The sequence below is a fragment of the Dermacentor variabilis genome, unplaced genomic scaffold (assembly GCF_050947875.1).
Source record: "Dermacentor variabilis isolate Ectoservices unplaced genomic scaffold, ASM5094787v1 scaffold_12, whole genome shotgun sequence".
Classification (NCBI taxonomy): domain Eukaryota; kingdom Metazoa; phylum Arthropoda; class Arachnida; order Ixodida; family Ixodidae; genus Dermacentor; species Dermacentor variabilis.
Window position 1 is genome coordinate 26,994,606 of NW_027460280.1, and position 16,215 is coordinate 27,010,820.

A 16,215-nucleotide genomic window follows, 5' to 3' on the forward strand; every position below is an offset into this window, starting at 1 on the left:
ACTAAGCAATGTATGTTAGGTGGAAGCTTGCTTTATTTGCTTACTTTCATCGTGCAGAATGAACCAACCCACTGTTGGGAAACAGTAGTTCGCCATTCCTGCGTCCGTTATTTTCTCGTGCTTTCTTGTTTCTCTGTGTTTTTTATAAGGCCATTACAATATTTCACTATAAAAACTAGGCATTTATGGGCATACAGTATCGGGGTAGCTGTCCTAAAACAATCGTGGTTTTGGCAAGCAAAACTCAAGAATTCGATTCAATTTAACTCTGTCTTAAAACATGCATAGCATGAAAACTTCCTGCCCCGATGAAACCATCCTGGTCATTGTCAACTTCACCTGCTCTCACCGATTGTTGGCCGAATTCTTTTCTGTATCATAATGCATTGCACGCAAAATGATGCTGTATACTGACTAGCTCCCACTATCGCAAAACCTCATGTCTCACTTATTGTTGATTACTTTCTCTGTGAGCGGTGCGGTGAAGTGGCACTTGCAGTGCGCAGCTAAAATTAAGGTATACGCACGCGCGCTTGTGTTGCAGCCCCTCATGTATGCTTCGTTCCAATTAGAGGTGGGGGAAGTTGCCGACAATGCCAACTATATAAATGACGGTTGTCTCAGATGCACTGAAATTCTACTTTTTCGGGACAGCCACTTGAACAGCTCAGTTTCTCGAACAATTGCAACAGTCATGACGCCAACAGGAATTAACCTTCCTCATTCGCGTTTCGCTTCAATGAATTTTATTTGAATGACCAATTTCATGAAACACCTTCAAGTTCGCCAAGATAAGTTTTTCAGAGAGCACACTGTCCACCGCTATGACTTTAAAACTCCCACTCTTGCCTAATATGAAAGATTTTTCGCATTAACAATTAGCAACCAGACTGGAAGTGACAGAGCCGCCGTTACTTCCACTGAAGCTTGCAGGAACCAATAATGCTTGTGTTTTGAGAACGCTGTCATTCTTGTCTACGGGCGTGAGCACGCCTAAAATGTGGTAGCCAGCTCATTGAAATCACCGTTGGCGAGTTCGCGAACGAACAGCTTGTAGCAGGTGGGTGAATCTGCCCTCGCGGCAGGCCCTCTCAGTCGCAGAGAGCACTCAGACTGTGCAGCCACGCGTCAGCAGTCGTCGGCAGCCAGTCTGAGCCCCGTCGCGGCCTCATACATTTTGCTGTGCATGGGGTTTGGTCAGAGCCGTGTGACAGATTGAGACGTGTCGCAGAATGCCCGTCGCTGCGGTAACGCACCCTCCTGCGCTGGCCATGGGCGTTGTATAGCTTAGCTCACGATGCCGCCGCGATCCCCATCAGCAGCCGGTTTGCGCTCGAGATGGCGAACGGCACAGACGACAGGCGGCCTCATCTGTTCGCTCGCTTCTCTCGTCGTCTACTCTGCTCGTCATGTTGAGCGCAAACAGCAGGTACAAACACTCGACATCATATGCGTTTCATCTGCGTTATGCCGCGTCGTCCACTATTAGAGGAAACGCTTCCTTGTCATTGAACCGTGCATACCAGCCTAAATATATGACATAAATTCTTGCAGAATAATATTTCATTAATGAACATCGGCGTTAGGAGTCGTACAAGACGCGTTTAGCCCTCTGAAGCAGAAGAAATGATGAAGCCACATTAACGTGAACACAAATGCTGTGTTGCTCCTAGAAGTGGACAAGCCTGTACAGTAAGCCACAATATTTTACGGAACACGAAATCTGAGAAAAAGCCGAATACCTGCGCAGCCTCACAACGCAGACCTAGCATTCGCATTTACAGCCTCTACCAATATATGTTAACAACACTGTGATGTTCGGTTTTACTGACTGCTGATAGAGGCTGCTCGGAAATGGAACGTTTTCCGAGATCCCATGGTCCGTAATCTTTTGGCGTTGCAGCAGCATTCACTCTGCAGAACCTGTACAGTATCGACGGCAGCAGACACTCGAGCGCACCGTGCCTGGCCACGCGGGGTTTCGTTCTACCGCGGACTGCAATGCGAGTTTCTCCAACCTATCTTGAATAGGTGTACGGTAGCGCGATTAAAATACAGGACAAAAGAAGACACACAGAGACATACACAGCGCTACATTCCGTCCCTGTGTGTCTTCTTTTGCCCTGTCTTTTAATCACGCTACCGCACACCTATTCAAGATGCGTTACCGACAAGCCCAGATTGCAACCCTCGTGTTCTCCAACCTAGCCGATCCCTTTGTGTGTGCCCTCTAACGGCGTCGACGACCGAGCTTGCGCCGCCCTCCTCCCTCATGCACTCTTAAACAACCTCAACCATCGCGGAGAACACTGCGGTGTGTGGCAGTGATTGCGGCCAAATTCTCTGCGTTCTAATCCGTACACTATGCATACTGGCACGTGTCGACTCGCGAATGGCCAGCCCGCCGTCCAGGAATATCCGCTCTCGAAGGCTAAAAAAGTTCGCCGTTCTTCGATATTTTCCCGCCGACGAGCGCGTAACAGCGCATACCAGCCGCCACGCAGTCACGGAAAGAGACCCCGCTCTCCGCGTGCGTCATTGTCGGCTCCATCCGAGCGCTGGACCGAAGAGGGTGCCAACTTTTGCACGCGTAGCGCCAGGCGCACCGAGGAAAGTTGCTATTTATGACGTAATCATGGGTGTGTGATAGGCTTAAAAGAAATGCCGGGCGAACGCATCTAAAGTGTGCCGATCTGAGTAAAAAGGCCATATTTTCACAACCACATGAGGCTCTTCAAAACGAGAACCAAACTGGACAGCTTAAGCCCCGCAATATATCGCTAAGTCACTGCGTTTCTGCCTTGCCAGATGAAACTACGAGGACTCGAAGGTCAGAGAAGGTGACAGAATGTGGGCCTTGTGACGTGATTACTTTTGACATTCGCAGACGTCTACGGATTGCGTCTTCTCTTGCACTCGTCCGTGTACCTTTACCTTATGGCACCCAAATGTCTGCAATTCCCTCAGCCGTTCTCAGTGCAGCGGCCATAATTTTTCTTTTCTTGTTGTGGCTCTTTAGAATAACGCTACCGCAATTGCAAAAAAATATAGATAGGAACTACGTGTACACGAATATGTCAACCATGGTATCCCGCAGAACCCATTCATGCGGTGAAAGCAACAAGAACGCAGACCCGCTACCAAACAACAACGCTGGCTCCAGGAAAAGCTGCAGCACAGATACGCGCAGGTATCGCCTGCCTTCAGCAACCGTTACTCTCTTTTCCTCGCACCGCCTCGAGGAGAGTTCCCGCGACGACACTCTCTCCGTGGGCAGGAGTGCGTGCAGTACCGCTCACCGAGGCACGTGAGCTTTTTTTGATGCAGCGGGATTCCCAGCGCAAGGAGCGAAACGCCACGCACGCGTTTCTGCAGCACTGGGAGCGTGGGGATGTCCCGGCAAGTGCACGCAGTTATGCGCACGCGCCGTCCGGCAGAGTCGGAAACGTCTCCGTCCTCGCGGCTTCCGTGCAGCGCCGCCCGCGCGGAAAACATCACGCGCGTCGTGACGCCTTCGGCCGGTGGATAAGCGGCACGGCCGATAAGCCCGCTCGAGCTGTTCGACGGACTAGACGAACATGCAACTATTGCGTGCACGGTACTTGCGCGTCCCTTCGGCGGCCGTGGTGGAGGCCTTCCCAGACAAGCGACGTTGTGCACAAGGAGGGAAGCATGCTGGCGCGTTTGCTGCATTTCTCTCGCACAGAAACATGGCCTCCGCAGTATGGCACAGTGCACCTTTTTGTTACAAATGACGCAAACGAGGGACGACGACGATTGCTGACTTCCAACTAACCTTTCTTTTTCTGAAGCAAGCAACCAAGCACACACACATATTTTTTCAGCTAATGCGAAAAGGTTTCCGAGCAGGTTGACAGCTACTCTTCTACGACGCCGCGCCCGGATTACAAAGCCGTAGGGATAGAGCTTTCAAAAAGATTAAAGAGAAATTATATGTTATATCTTAATGAAACAGACAGATAGACTACTTTCCGAAATCTTCCTCCGCGATGTCGATATCCGAAGCACACCTTGATTGACTTATTGCGGCTGATGGTAGCACGAGACGTGACAGCATGCGACTTCATCCTTAGCCTCATCCTTCATCTTCAGCTTAGTGTCCTTCGTTCAGTACTTTCGCAAAAAAAATTGTCGTAATATCATCGCAAATTATTTTCAAGAGAGAGAGAGAGAGACTGCTTATGTGGACCGCAGAAGTCAAATGAACATATAGCAAGTCTTCCCAAGTATACAGTGCTGCATCGATAACCATGCTCGATGATAATGGCACAAATTATCATCTATATGTTTTGGTAAACGACACGACAGCGGGACCATGACTGTATGACGACGACGGAATGTCGACATCGTACAGACGAAGGCGCGACGACGGCGGCGTGACTCTAAGGAATGACGACACCGTGGCGATGATGGCACGATAACGGCTGCGCGCGTGCACCTTCTTTTGCGATCGTTTACTCCACGGAGGCCGGATACTCCTCAGGCCATTCGCTTTAAGATCACGTAGATCCATCGCACTGTGCGAGTCGGTCTAAAGGCGAAGCTGCGGTTAGCCGGCAAGAGACGCACAGCAGACGCCAAACTAGGCTTAGTTTGCCTTCTGACCAGCTGCCGTTGGAGTGTCCTCAGGTCATACAATAAAGCAGCAAAATGCTTTACGTGTTGAAAACAAATCAGCTTTTGTTGCTCCTGCTGACTAAGAAATCGTGATTGGGCGGCACAGACAACGAAGTTATCTCAAGACTGATTAACTAATTTTGAAGGAGGATTCACTCTTTTTAATTTCTTCTTTAAGAAATGATTTGCTACAAAACAGTGAGAAAGTGTTCCACTTACTTTTATGCTTCAATGTATAAAAAAGCGGTTTCTTAATAAGGTAACTGGAACGGCTGGAAATACTGGAAACCCCCTCGGGGGTCTTTAAGGAAATAAAAGTGAAAGTGAGAATGAATGAACGCCAATGCTTTTCGTTGGACACTGAAAATTAATATCTCGGAACTGGTGCTGTCCAGAGAATCCGTTACAAGTGGGTACGGCGTGCGAACTCAGCGGCGATAATTCGTATATTGAAATATGTCATCATCATCATCATCATCAGCCTGGTTACGCCCACTGCAGGGCAAAGGCCTCTCCCATACTTCTCCAACAACCCCGGTCATGTACTAATTGTGGCCATGCCGTCCCTGCAAACTTCTTAATCTCATCCGTCCACCTAACTTTCTGCCGCCCCCTGCTACGCTTCCCTTCCCTTGGGATCCAGTCCGTAACCCTTAATGACCATCGGTTATCTTCCCTCCTCATTACATGTCCTGCCCATGCCCATTTCTTTTTCTTGATTTCAACTAAGATGTCATTAACTCGCGTTTGTTCCCTCACCCAATCTGCTCTTTTCTTATCCCTTAACGTTACACCTATCATTCTTCTTTCCATAGCTCGTTGCGTCGTCCTCAATTTGAGTAGAACCCTTTTCGTAAGCCTCCAGGTTTCTGCGCCGTAGGTGAGTACTGGTAAGACACAGCTATTATATACTTTTCTCTTCAGGGATAACGGCAACCTGCTGTTCATGATTTGGGAATGCCTGCCAAACGCACTCCAGCCCATTCTTATTCTTCTGATTATTTCCGTCTCATGATCCGGATCCGCCGTCACTACCTGCCCTAAGTAGATGTATTCCCTTACGACTTCCAGTGCCTCGCTGCCTATTGTAAATTGCTGTTCTCTCCCGAGACTGTTAAGCATTACTTTAGTTTTCTGCATATTAATTTTTAGACCCACACTTCTGCTTTGCCTCTCCAGGTCAGTGAGCATGCATTGCAATTGGTCCCCTGAGTTACTAAGCAAGGCAATATCATCAGCGAATCGCAAGTTACTAAGGTATTCTCCATTAACTTTTATCCCCAATTCTTCCCAATCCAGGTCTCTGAATACCTCCTGTAAACACGCTGTGAATAGCATTGGAGATATCGTATCTCCCTGCCTGACGCCTTTCTTTATTGGGATTTTGTTGCTTGCTTTATGGAGGACTACGGTGGCTGTGGAGCCGCTATATATATCTTCCAGTATTTTTACATATGGCTCATCTACACCCTGATTCCGTAATGCCTCCATGACTGCTGAGGTTTCGACTGAATCAAACGCTTTCTCGTAATCAATGAAAGCTATATATAAGGGTTGGTTATATTCTGCACATTTCTCTATCACTTGATTGATAGTGTGAATATGGTCTATTGTTGAGTAGCCTTTACGGAATCCTGCCTGGTCCTTTGGTTGACAGAAGTCTAAGGTGTTCCTGATTCTATTTGCAATTACCTTAGTAAATACTTTGTAGGCAACGGAGAGTAAGCTAATCGGTCTATAATTTTTCAAGTCTTTGGCGTCCCCTTTCTTATGGATTAGGATTATGTTAGCGTTCTTCCAAGATTCCGGTACGCTCGAGGTCATGAGGCATTGCGTATACAGGGTGGCCAGTTTCTCTAGAACAATCTGTCCACCATCCTTCAACAAATCTGCTGTTACCTGATCCTCCCCAGCTGCCTTCCCCCTTTGCATATCTCCTAAGGCTTTCTTTACTTCTTCCGGCGTTACCTTCGGGATTTCGAATTCCTCTAGACTATTTTCTCTTCCATTATCGTCGTGGGTGCCACTGGTACTGTATAAATCTCTATAGAACTCCTCAGCCACTTGAACTATCTCATCCATATTAGTAATGATATTGCCGGCTTTGTCTCTTAACGCATACATCTGATTCTTGCCAATTCCTAGTTTCTTCTTCACTGTTTTTAGGCTTCCTCCGCTCCTGAGCGCATGTTCAATTCTATCCATATTATACTTCCTTATGTCAGCTGTCTTACGCTTGTTGATTAACTTCGAAAGTTCTGCCAGTTCTATTCTAGCTGCAGGGTTAGATGCTTTCATACATTGGCGTTTCTTGATCAGATCTTTCGTCTCCTGCGATAGTTTGCTGGTATCCTGCCTAACGGAGTTACCACCGACTTTCATTGCACACTCCTTAATGATGCCCACAAGATTGTCGTTCATTGCTTCAACACTAAGGTCCTCTTCCTGAGTTAAAGCTGAATACCTGTTTTGTAGCTTGATCTGGAATTCCTCTATTTTCCCTCTTACCGCTAACTCATTGATCGGCTTCTTATGTACCAGTTTCTTCCGTTCCCTCCTCAGGTCTAGGCTAATTCGAGTTCTTACCTCTTGCACGCGAGGCGGGTGTTCTACCTCTACGCCACCGCTGCACTCGCCATGTCCAAGCCAAGGTCAGCATAAATTATGAAAACAGCTTTCAGACATAACTTAATGGCACTTACTGTCCCACACTTCTCTCTTACATCTGGGAGGCTGCTTTGGATTTCCTGCAGAACTGATAACCATGCCAATATCTTCATCCCATTTAGTCAAGACCTTCAGCAATTACCTTAAAGACAAGTAAATGTGGCATAAAGTGGATAATTAAAATATTAATTAGCATAATTACATTAATGATTCCATTGAACATTTTGATTTCTCGTAGAAGTAATGGCCGCCTCATAGAATAATTTAGATCAAGGGCTAGAATTGGGCTTTCTGCTATGGGCAATCTTTAAAGATTTTAGTGCAGCTAGAAAGAAACACCCTGTATATACGAGACTGTACAGCACTCAGAAAATATCCTGTATAGCACACTGGGCGAAATTTAGTATGTCAAGAGAGCCTGTCTAACGTGAGCACGCACTGCAACGTAACCTGTCGTTCTCGGTCAATAGCTTTTAGGAAAGTTGCCTCCATATCGTTTCTGGAATCCACAATTAAGGCTTTTCATTTAATGGCGGCCATCTCATATGGAGTACGGACACATCAGAAGTGGACAGCTTAGTCTCTCATTTGCGATCTCATCTCGTTTTCGCTCACACAGTGTGGAATAACACTGAGGAAATGTGACGTGACAAACAAACGCTGCAGCTAACATTGAACGCTCGATAAGTATGAAAACAGTATCATATATATATATATATATATATATATATATATATATATATATATATATATATATATATATATATATATATATATATATATATATATATATATATAGAAGAAGGACAGGAAGGGAGGTTAACCAGACTGAGTCCAGTTTGCTACCCTACACGTGGGGAGGGGAATGGGGAGTGAAAGGGAGAGAGAGAAAACTTAGGTGTAGGATGTCTATAGTCGGGCAATCAAGTCTGTTGTCTTCAGGTAGTGAAAAAGCGCTCGAACTGCTTTCTGGGCTAATGAACTGTGAGGCCAGGCTCCCAAGACCTTCGCTTCCGTAAATGGCCTGTCATCCAGTCTATTCAAGGCACACTGGAGAGTCTGACGTTGATTATCGAAGCGAGAACAGTGGCACAGAAGGTGACTGATGGTCTCTTCACACTGGCACTTAGCGCACATTGGTGAATCCGCCATTCCAATACGATAGCTGTAGGAGTTGGTGAATGCTACTCCTACCCACAGCCGACACAGCAGTGTTGCGTCACGTCGTAAAATGTTCGCTGGTAATTTAAGTTTCAGTGATGGGTCGAGGCTGTATAAACGACACTAAGAGTTCTGTTGTGTATGCCAGTCACTTAACGCAATAGTACGAGCGAGACTGCGAAGCTCTCTTGCAGCGTCGACTCTCGATAAAGGTATAAAGAGTGTCGGTGCGGCAGCCTGGGCACGTCGGGCAGCGTCATCGGCGAGGTGATTACCAACGACGCCACAATGTCCCGGCAGCCACTGAAGTATGATATCATGTCCTCGTTCAGAAGCGCAATGGCAGGTTTCGTTGATTTGTGACACCAGCTGTTCATTATAGCCACGTCGTAAACTTCGCAAGCTCTGGAGGGCTGTCTTCGAATCACAAAATATTGCCCATTTGTTGGGCGGTTCTTTTTCGATGTATTCGACAGCAGCGCGAAGAGCGGCCAGTTCGGAACCTGTAGATGTCGTTACGTGTGAAGGCTTAAACTTGATGACGACCGATTGAGACGGTAGAACAGTGGCGCCCGTAGAATTTTCCGAGACGGAACCATCTGTGTAAACATGGATTCGGTTAGCGTATGAACAATGCAAAAGTTCCAATGTGATCTGCTTGAGAGCCGCGATGGTCAGGCTAGCTTTCTTCACTATTCCTGGAACAGCAAGGTACACAGGAGGCCTTTTCAAGCCAGAAACACGATCGAACAGAGGGGATGACATAAGGGCAGGACTAGCACTGTCCTCCCCTCTCTGTGATCATGTGTTTGGCGGTAAATTCATTATTGTCGGACACACGCCAGCTAGTCAAACAGCAAGTACTACTCTTGTAATCAGTGACTGGTGTGCAAGGTAAGCGAAAGAATAGCTTGACAGAGGAGCTAACACGTTAGACGAAACCCAAAGTTGCGAGCTAGTTAGGAAAACAGACTGTCACACTGTCAGAACAGAACGGCGCACGTGTGCTCATTGCAGTCAGCTTAATTTCCCAATATTAGCGCATGACTGTAAGTTACATGATTATATGGTTATATCTGCCAGGGAAGCCGAACGGTAAATTATTAACTCAGATACAAATCGTGATTTGCAGTAAAATTTGTGCTATTTCGGGAAAGAAATGCAGGATATGTCGCTGCAGTGACGCAAGAAGCGTCCAGGCCCGACACTCGGGCGCTAAGTCAGTGCTGAACACGCCGCTCGTCTGACATTTACAGCGTCGCACGCGACATGCAGGTTTGAACTTGCTGATGCAGTTCGTGAAAATATCTTTTTCCTCAATTATAATCGCGTAACTTGACTGCTCGCATTTCTCGGATTTAGTTGCTGCATACCAGAGCCATGTTGAATTTGGTTACCCGGCACTGAGTGTCTCCCTCGTGCAGCAAACCGTGCATCTTGATCTGAATGAAAGCCCGCATGATGGTGGACATCTACGCAGATTACTTTGGGCTCTCTCTTCTCGACCCGCTCGCCCATGGAATGGCGCGTCTAAAAGGCAGCAGACTTTTGGGCGCGCCGACTTACCCCGGAAGCGAAGAATGAACTTGCTTCCGGTTTACGCTTCAGTCGTCCGATCAATCATGCAATTCCAGAAGCCTGGCAAAAGAAAAACATGCAGGGTGGGTGACGGTGGAAGGGGAGATGAGTCTGCGACGGCGCGCCCCAGATTTGTCGCTCCATACCGACTCCTCGCCTGGTCGGCGGTGGCGTGAGAAACGCTGCAAATATTTGCTATTCGCACGGTGATTCATGAATCTCGCTGAGAACTTGCGGCTGTAGCCGCTTAACCGTAGCCGTACGCTTAGCGGTTCGAGACACCGTACCTACACGTGCATGCTGGCAATCAGCTTGTTCGTATACGAATTATATAATCTGCGCTTACGAAAACGATGAGGCTGTACATCGGCGGACCGATGTCCTTTCAGCAGCTATGACCATTCATATAAACGTAAGCATGAATAGAGAACCAATGTAAGGACACTTTTCGGTCTCCTCAAAAAGCAAGAACATTACAGTTCGCAAAAGATCAGCTCCGAACAGTCGTCTTCCACCACGACGAGGGTTTCGTCTACCGCAATGCTTGCCAATCGAGGAGGGTCCCTTTGTAGCATTGTGCGACAGTCAGATGGGCGACAGTTTTTCCCTGCTCGAAATTTCCTCACCCTTTGTGCGCTTCCGCGTTACTTTTCACGTTAATTCTCACATACGTCGTAAGTAATGCTCCAATTCAGCCTCGCTTCTATTGCTGGTATTTATCACTGTTTGAGATGTTTGTATCTTTAGCCTTTGTGTAATGTTTGTGTTTTGAGCTCTCTCTATGCGTGGCGCTAACCAATGAAATGTAGCTACCACGTTTGCTCTGCCAATGCACATAAATCTTGAAGGAGGCCGCAGCAAATTAAACCATTACAGACACGAACAGTTTCGTTCCTCCAAGCTCTCACACTTTTCATTTTCGCGTGCGCCACGCTCGTGTTCACCACCGCAGAAAGAGATCAGGAAGCCAGCAACGCACGATCCCTTTACGAGTGCTCGTTCCATCAGCGCACGATCAGCGCTCAGTCGACGCCTCGGTTCTCAGCCGACCGAGGCGAGCAAAGCGACCGCGTTTTCCGCACGCTGGCAAGGATACTCGCGATCAGTGAAAAGTCTGCTCGGAAAGAGCGGGCAGCGCTGCAGAATTTTCCCCGGACCTCACTCGGCGGGCAATGTTTGTTTTTGCGTAACGAGACTCGCGCAAGCCTCGACATCCGCGACTCCCACGCCCCCCTCCGAGCCGCAGTGCGCGCGCCGTGTGCGTACTCCTATTTCGTCGCAAGGTCACGACTGACAGCCAACGCTAAGTATAGTGCAGGAAAGACAGGTCGGGTTGGGTGAAATCCACACGAAGGCCAGCCTTCCGGGGTAAACCCGGAGGACTGCGTGGAAAGAACATCACGGCTTCGATTTTTCCTGATTGAAAGCAGGGAATCGCGCCGCACCCTTTTCGTGCGACGAGCCGCTGCCGGCTTTGTATTGATAACGCATGACGTAGCAGTCGGCGTCGTATCAGCCACCGAGGACCCACAGGGCGCCGTCCTCGTCTATGCACAGGCAGTAATGCACGCAGTACAACGCGTAAAACCGCGTCACATCGGCCACAGATTATACCTTGTCAGACTTCAATTACGCGCTTATTGCTTTCTCCTTAACGTCTCGGTTTACCTTTCAGCGGGCGTTTCAGTTTACCGATACGCATCAGCGGTTTGTTGTGCGGCACCGATGCTGGGATGTTGCTTAACCCAAGGCAGACGGCCTCGACCACCGGTCAATGAAAGCAGAAATATCTTGGTGTCTGATACAAGCGAAACAGACGGACAGACAGCCAATGGTCTACCCAAAAAGAGGGCGTTCACGGTTCATGCCTCAGACAAGAGTGCCAATGAAAGATACAAGCGAAAAAGAAAAAAAAAATCAAGATAGAAAGAAAAGACAATCGATAACATAAAACCATCGCAAAAGGCTGTGAAAACAGGTTGGCAACTGCCTCTGAAATAAAAATATAGGGCAGAAAAGGCATAATAGACGAAGTATATGTATATATACACGAAGTAGGTGATATGATCTAGGAGAAAGGATATACCTTCCTGCAGTGGAAGTGCTGGAGTTTCGACGCGTATACGTCCCCACCCGATTCAGGTATTCCTGTTTCAGTCAATCATTCTTGCTCTGTCAGCAATACAAAAAAAAACTATGGGGTTTTACGTACCAAAACCACGATCTGATTATGAGGCGAGCTGCGATGAGGAACTCCGCATCAATGTTGACCACCTGGGGTTCTTTAACGTGCACATAAATCTATGTAAACGGGTGTTCTTTGCATTTCGCCCCTATTGGAAATGCTGCCGCCGTGACTTCATAAACAATACCCGGTAGTACACGAAGTAGTTTCGGCCATGGACTTCATGGCATTTCTCTTCTTCGAGATCTTAGCGCTAATCTAATGCAACGCTTTATGCAGTTAAAATTGCTCACTTATTCCTATCGCAGGAGTTAACTGAGACCCCCCCATTTCAGACGTTACACTAATATTATCTCATGTGACACGGAAATATAAAATAACCATATTTTTGTCTTCCCTCTTTGAACGAGAGCGTGGCTAGGGCGCCTAGCTCCCGGACCCATGATTCTGGGTTCAATCTTCCGACTGTCTTATGTGTCACCGAGTTGTTCTCGTGAAACTAAATGTCGCTACAGCATCAAAAGGCCAGCACAGGGCATGCAGGCGCACACGGTGTCTGGGCACCATGTCTTTGTCCGCGTATTTTTGCACTAGGATTTTTAGTTACTCGTTATGAAGCAACTCGCGCAAGAAAACATTTTGCCAAGCTGTTTCTTTCGCGGTGTGCGTAATTTGCCCGCAGTATTACTGGAGTCAGGAGCATTACGCGTTCGCGTTGAAGAAGTACGGAAAACAGGCCTTCCTATATATAGTCTCCGTCCTTGCTGCTATCTTCCATCGGTTTTGGTGGCCGCACAGACGAAAGCTGCAGTCAATTGACCGGTTTTCTTGCGTAGCGTTAATCTCATAAACACTACCGTAATCTATAGCAACAATTACCTTGTACTTTGCAAGTTGTAATCGTGATTGTTTCGGTGCTTTAAGTCTCTGACATGACTATGTGTTGCAAGAGTGTTCACGGATGCGACAGGCGCACTTTCCCAGGTGGCATGCCTATTTCGGGGTAAACCACTGCGGTAAGAGGGTACAAAAATAGCACTAGGTTCACGAGCGCGTGATCAACAACAAAAAAAGGGGGTTGGGGGGGGGCACAAGAAAGCTCCGCATAATTCGAGAGGTGTCAAAGGCAATGTCGCGCCTGAAACCGAGCGCTTGTAGTCACACGAATAGGTCTCAAGGCATATCGGATGCATTTTCAATTCAATTCTATTACATTACTAACTTGTCATCACGTATGTACTTAACAGTCGAGGAGCCGCCGTTAGAACCTAATTCTAGATAAAGGTATCATTTCGATGAGATTCCTTCATCCACCAGCATTCGTACTTGTTTGTGCATCTGCAGCCTTGACGTAAACTTTGACCCGAGCTTGGCTGTGGTAAAATAGTGAGCCTCTGCAGAACCCGCGACAAATCATGCAGGAAATGTGCCTGCTGAACGCTGAAGCTTACAGGTACCGTTCTTGCAACAGAAGCGGTTATAGAATTGTGGCCCAGGCACGCACCGTTGCAATCTACGAATTGAGCCGGTAGAAAATAAAGGCCGCGCTATTTCCCGTAGGATACTTTCTTGTCTCTCGCCCTGAGGATTAGCCTGATGCCACTAATTTAGTACGGCAACGTATAGTGTCAAAACAGCTTTATTTTAGCAGGGGTAAACAAAGCGTATCAGCTAATGAAGGCAAGCTTCAAGGACTCGTGCCCCGTTGCGTGTGCAGGTGCGGCACGAATTCCCGCCTACGTTAGCGGGCCGCAAGGTTTTCCCACTAGCTGCAGTCGATGTGCCAGACTCCCCTTTACGTCAGGTCAGCCATGTGGCGCTGTTTTACTTATCATGCAAGAACGGATCACACTCGCCTCGGTGGTGCAGCCTCAAAAGCAGCGTGACGACGTATGTTGAATATAGTATATGTTCAACGTACGTCGTCCGCGCTTCAGGCGGTTGGTCAGTATTCGTGGGAGTATTTTCAACGTATCTCGTCACCACATCCTTAGAGAGCACCGAATTACGTACAAGGGCAAACGCTTACATTGGGTCCTGAAATAAGCTCGTGTACAACATTTATGCTCACGTTAACGTACCTAAGATGATTAAACTTATCCGGTGCCCTCCACTCTATATACAGTGACTCTATAAGTCCATGTAATATCTCGGTGCGTTAAACCACACGAACAATGTACATTTAGGATTGAACATTTACATGCGATATATGAGAAATATCCAGGTTGTGTTTATAGACGTGCACAATACGGAAAAAAGAATTCCTCCAGCTCCGAACTCAATTACTGCGACAGTAGCAAGCCATCACAATGGTCATCGCCAACGTCCCGACTTCGTTGAATTGCACAACACTTTGTGCTTGTCTGCTGCAGCATCATCTATTGTGGCCTCCGAAATACGTCAGCGTGTGGCGCGCAAAACCCCGCCGAAGTCACCAAAGCTGACTGAAAGAGCAGCGGCTAGCGCGTCACATTTTCGAAGTGACGCGAGCCTCTCGTGGGCGTTGTTTGCCTCCGTTCCACGACGAGGCTGAAACTGAAGAGGGGCCTGACGACGACGCAGCGGAAAGGACGCACGCGCCGGCACAGCAAAAGCCCCGCTTCGAGCTTTTAACTTCGGCAGCATAAAAGCTGTCATCAATGAAACGTTTGTGGCGCTGATGGTTGACCGTCAATTCGTACATATCCTAGCTATATTTAAAAAAAAGGATAGCAAGGAAATTAGGTAAAATAAAAACGAGAGCTTAGTGGCGCCACCCATCCGCCCCGCTTCAAAGGGGACGCTCATAGCATCCATCCATCCCTCCATCTCCATCCATCCATCCATTCATCCATCCAGCCTCCCCCCCCCCCCCCATCCATCCATCCATCAATATAATTTCCGAGAGCGAAGGTTCCAGGTGCGGAACCGCCTGACGTGCCAATTTATTTCGTTCTTCTGCATACATTGTTAGCGTAACAACGTCGCGAGCACCATTATCGGGGATTTACTAAAGCGGCCATTGACGACGTCGTAAATTAATCTGGGAAAACCCTAAAGTATATTTCGCTGTAATATGTTTGCACGCAAATGTAAATTATACTCGCGAGAACCTTCGTCAGAAGCAAAAGTTTCTCAGGCCTGCATCACGAAGACGCGATTGGCAGGGTGATTATATGTGCGCGCCATCGCCTGATTAAAGATTCCTTGGGAGAACTCATGATGGCACGATAATTTTAGCGCACCTCTGCTCGCAGAGCGCCCCATACCCGATGAATTGTAGCTAGACGGTTGCCTCGCGTCGGCAGGGAAAATTCTCATAAAGCCAGACTTCTTTCTATCTTCTTAGACTTGAGAGCCGGAGCGCAGTCGTGCTCGCTGTCTTCAGGCATATATTTTTTCCAAACAGGGCTTCAGAAGAGTCTCCGACGCATTGATGTAACCTTAAGCATTCAAGCATTCAATGTTCAAATTCATTACATTTAATTCTTTTCTCTCTTCGTTTTCCCGCTTGTGTGTGTGTGTGTGTGTGTGTGTGTGTGTGTGTGTGTGTGTGTGTGTGTGTGTGTGTGTGTGTGTGTGTGTGTGTGTGTGTGTGTGTGTGTGTGTGTGTGTTATCGTTTTTGGAGCTGTGCTGATCATCAGTTCAATGTACCTGTTGGTATTCCTTTAATTTTCCTGAGCCTCTTCGAAATGCTGAAAACTTTGTCTTCATGCAGCGCAGTCTACCTATAAGTCGCTTAAGCGACTTTCCCACATGATGGCTATCTAAAATTGAGATTTTCTCACCACTTCGTGGCTATTCGATGAATGATTTGCTATAAACACAAACTAAATACGACAGATTATTGTCGCAGCATCACTGTTGGAACAAATTCGAAGAATATCGACGTTTATCAACACGACCACACATATATTTGACTGTGAATAGGCGACGTATTCGACTTGCTACATTCTACGTAACTTAGCTTGTTCCGCTTAGCTGAGCTAGAATGCTAGTACGAACT

The 16,215-nt window shown here is 47.4% G+C and overlaps 1 protein-coding gene across 1 annotated transcript in view; it reads right to left on the minus strand.

Moving 5' to 3' along the window:
- Positions 1 to 16,215, minus strand: part of LOC142566346 (uncharacterized) — a 40,711-nt gene that overhangs the window by 11,061 nt on the left and 13,435 nt on the right. The window lies entirely within an intron of this gene.